The 3,914-nt window shown below is 36.4% G+C and overlaps 1 long non-coding RNA gene across 1 annotated transcript; it reads left to right on the plus strand.

Moving 5' to 3' along the window:
* Window positions 1-964: 964 nt before the first annotated feature.
* LOC124341988 lies at window positions 965-1,388 on the plus strand. Its single transcript, XR_006918701.1, has 3 exons — window positions 965-1,069; window positions 1,133-1,196; window positions 1,261-1,388. It is a non-coding gene; the product is annotated as an uncharacterized LOC124341988 (long non-coding RNA).
* Window positions 1,389-3,914: the final 2,526 nt, after the last annotated feature.

Consider the following 3,914-nt stretch of genomic DNA (forward strand, 5'->3'; position numbering starts at 1 on the left):
CAATTTCGTTTCGAAGTACGGTACCCAATTTAGTAGAAGAAAAGAAGGTGCCTATCTGTTTGGTGTTGTATCTGCCCCACCTTTCGAAGTAGTGTAGGCAGTTCCGCAAAAGCTACAGTACCTGCCGAAAGTCTTTGGAAGCCCGAGAGGACCTTATGCAAAAACGCTGTTTTTGCAGTCCTCTCAGTAGTCAGTAGTACAGTTTTTTAACAAATGCTTTCAAATTTGGTGTGGAGATAGCTAGAGGTAGTGGAAACACCTGTTTTTTTTTATTTTATTTTACATTGCCTGAAGTTTTTTTGGCCAGTTCCAAAAGTCTTTGGAAAGCCGAGAGGACCTCATGCAAATAAGGTCACTTTGTCCTTTTTTCCAGTTGAACGGCTAGGGCTAAGGAAACGCGACTTTTTTAAATTAACCTGCGTTAGCTTTATTTTAGCTATTTTATGCAATTTCCCGATTGGGATTCTATCGCCAAAGACCTGTTTCCTGACCCAACCCAACCCAACCCAACCCACACCAACAGATGACGTCGTTCCTCTCAGTGAGATAGGAAAGTTGTTTATTTCATTAATGTCTTATACGTTTTTCTTAGAGTTAAACAATTAGGAAATTTTGATGATCTTGTGCAAGACAAGGTCTTACATAGAGCCGTCGCATTTAGATTTTTATGTTGCGACGAAATCATAATTATAAACTCTGATTTGTGTTATATAAACTAGGCCGTGCTATATAAACACAGCCTATTATCTAGTCAATCTCTGTCTACTTTTTTTCCATTTGCAGTCTTCACTGTTTCTTCATTCGAAAGTAAATATGAATTCACGAAAAATCAAGAAAACTTGTGCAGAACGCTGTCTTTACTATTCTTCAGTTTAGCAAACAGGCAAGTATCTAAAAATAATAGTCCCTTGTTATAAATTGAAATAAAATGTTACGTTCCTTTTTAACATCTTTTTAAAGGAAGCAGATTCAAAAGCAAATGACGGTCGTTTGACGTTTCTTTCAAATCACCTACGTTGTGATTTCACAGAACTTTGCCCACTGTACATTTGATTCCTCACTACTTACGGTAAGCTTTTGAAATTCACATGTTATCCAAAAGTTGGAACTATACCGTTGCTGTTTTGTACAGGATTGTTACCTGCCAATATATATTCTCTTCCATCCACCAGCGGTTATCTATGGTATATCCTCAGGTAATTAATTAAGTAATTGAATTATATTTTCAGGAGAATTAATCGTAACATTCATTTATTCAAGATTTAGATATCACAGACCAGACTATTATATTTCGTAATTATGATTTTCATTGTGATGGTTGCAGAGCTGGATGCTTCTCGCAGAGTTGGCAAAGTTGAGGATAACAATAAACAAACAGCTGAAAAAGATTTTGAAAGTGTTACGGAGTTTATTTCTGAATTTTCAAGATCTTTCTGTTTTTCGGTTATTGATTTACAATTTTACATGTAAATTACTAAAACAGATGCAAATTAAACGTCTCCTTCTATCCAGGAAACTGTTTGTTGCTGATTGGCTTGTATTCTGAAAGAAAATGATGGAGTAGATACGTAAACTCCATTGCCACTCTAAATTTACATAACAGTGAAATAATTAATAACCTGAAAACAAATTAGCTACAAAATGTGGACAAACCTCATTATATCGATTACAAATGTAAGCAATAAAAACTAGAAGAGCGACAGTGAGGATTCCACATGTAATAAAAATAGTCGTTATGCTATTGTTGTTCAGATCAGAAACCAAGTTGGGTGGAATAGATGTAGTAGTTGATGATTTGATCACAATCTCTGATTCAAAATTGTTCAGATCAGAAACCAAGTTTGGTGGAATAGATTTAGTAGTTGATGATTTGATCACAATCTCTGATTCAAAAATTACACCATTTTTGTCATCAATCATGAGTTGGCTTTCGACAAATATTGCTGTCAGCAAAAACAAACGTAAAATAGACCTTTTTCACAATGCGAAAAGTGGCGATTTTACAATCCGGCAACGCCGCAATCGGCCATCTTTGTTCTAATTATTTTTTCCCCATGTAAATTCCCATAAGAAATCAGGGTCCCTGTAATTTAAATTTATTTTCTATATATTGGTGTTTTAAATCCAATATATTTCTCGTGGATCGTCTTCCCCGATGAATTGGTAACATTTTCATATGTATCTATACATTTTAACATTAACTACTTATTATAATATCAGCACTTGAACTTGTTTGTTTTGATTCAGTTCCTGATGAGGGCATCAACAACAAAGGAAACTGGGTTTTCGTCACCATTTTCCGAAAATTGTAAACCCCCAAAACCCCCAATTTCGGCCTGATTGAGTAGTGGATTCAGTGTTAAACCGTATTTTATTAAACGGCTAGTCAAGCAGGGGGTTAAATCGAATGAGAGTGCAATAGCCACAATAGACGCTAGAGGACTCCCGAATGCATTAGCCTCTTTTGACACTAGAGCGTTCCGGAGTGCAATAGATTTTACCATAAAGGGAAAATCGGAAAATCAAAATATAGACTTGAGGAAATTATTTTCTAAATTGTTTGACCACTCCTATCGGGAAACTCGCGCGCACAGCAAGGGATTTTGTTTTTCATTTATATTATCTAAGTTGAATTTAAGTTGAAAAACTAAATTTTATAATTCCTCTTTTTTCTGCTCCCATCCCTTTGTGTTTTTTCTTTGGCGCAAGAGAAAAAAATGGATGGGAGCGGGAAAAAGGGGAATTCTTCTCTTTCGTTTTCTTTCGTACTGTACTGTACTAGCGGAACGGTACTTCAAAAATAGTAAAACCGCGGTATAACCCAGCGGTATTACCGCAGTACCGCAGTAATACCGCGGTATTCAATTCACCGCGGTAGTTCCAACACTGCATATGGCAGCTTTTTTCTGATCTTCAAGAACCAAAAATACTCTGAGCAAAAATCGTTAGTTTTTAGCAACCCCGTATCATATTTTAATGTAACAACTTGTAATAATGTAATGAATTGTAGTGTGCAATAGTAATGTAGCATCGTGACAAGTTGTCCAGTGAATTAATTATCAACATAATTGAGGTTTCATTTTATTTTTAAACATATGGTACTGATTCAGACAATCAGATTTTCACTCCGTCATTTCAAGGAAGGAAGTATAACCATTTTTTTATTGATTTTTGTATTGATATGACCATTTTTATTTGAACGCCAAGTTCAAATGACTTGGAATCTACCAAATCAGACTCAACCTGGCCGCTTCTTTCATTAAAAAAACGAACCCACCCACTTCCTTCCACTTTCTACGTAGCAGATTGGGCTATTTACAGTAACAGCGTTTAAAATTCCCAAACCTTCCACTCGCGGATAGCCCCCTATGACCAAGATAGCTCCCTTGGCCAATACTGTGGTTGATTTCTGATTTCCCAATGAACACTGATAGCCCCAGGGACACTAATACCTTCGCATGTTAAGTATGTTAACTATTAATCAATATGAACTAATACCAGAGGTTGCTGTGTGATCTTGACTTCGATCTGATAGCTTCTGTATTTCACAAATAGACAGAGATAAAGCCTGTCAGAGAGAAGAGACACAATACATACGATTAGAATGAGGTAATTCACATCAAGATATATCAAGATCATTTTTACGAATATTGAGAGGACAGCAAAGTAACATACCTGTCAGAGAGAAGAGACACAATACATAAGATTGATGATTGACACCCACTGACTTCACTTGCTTATGGACTGGCAGAGCCAACTAGTGGTCTCTCAAGGTACTCTGACAGATAGAAGGGGGAGGAAGGGAAGTTTGGTTGGAGACAACAAATCAACACACCCACTCAAACTGAACTGAATACACCAATACTTTGAACAAGATACTGAAATCTTCCGGCTTCCAATCCTTTGGTGAAAAG

This window comes from Daphnia pulicaria, chromosome 6 (assembly GCF_021234035.1).
Source record: "Daphnia pulicaria isolate SC F1-1A chromosome 6, SC_F0-13Bv2, whole genome shotgun sequence".
In the NCBI taxonomy this organism is placed as follows: domain Eukaryota; kingdom Metazoa; phylum Arthropoda; class Branchiopoda; order Diplostraca; family Daphniidae; genus Daphnia; species Daphnia pulicaria.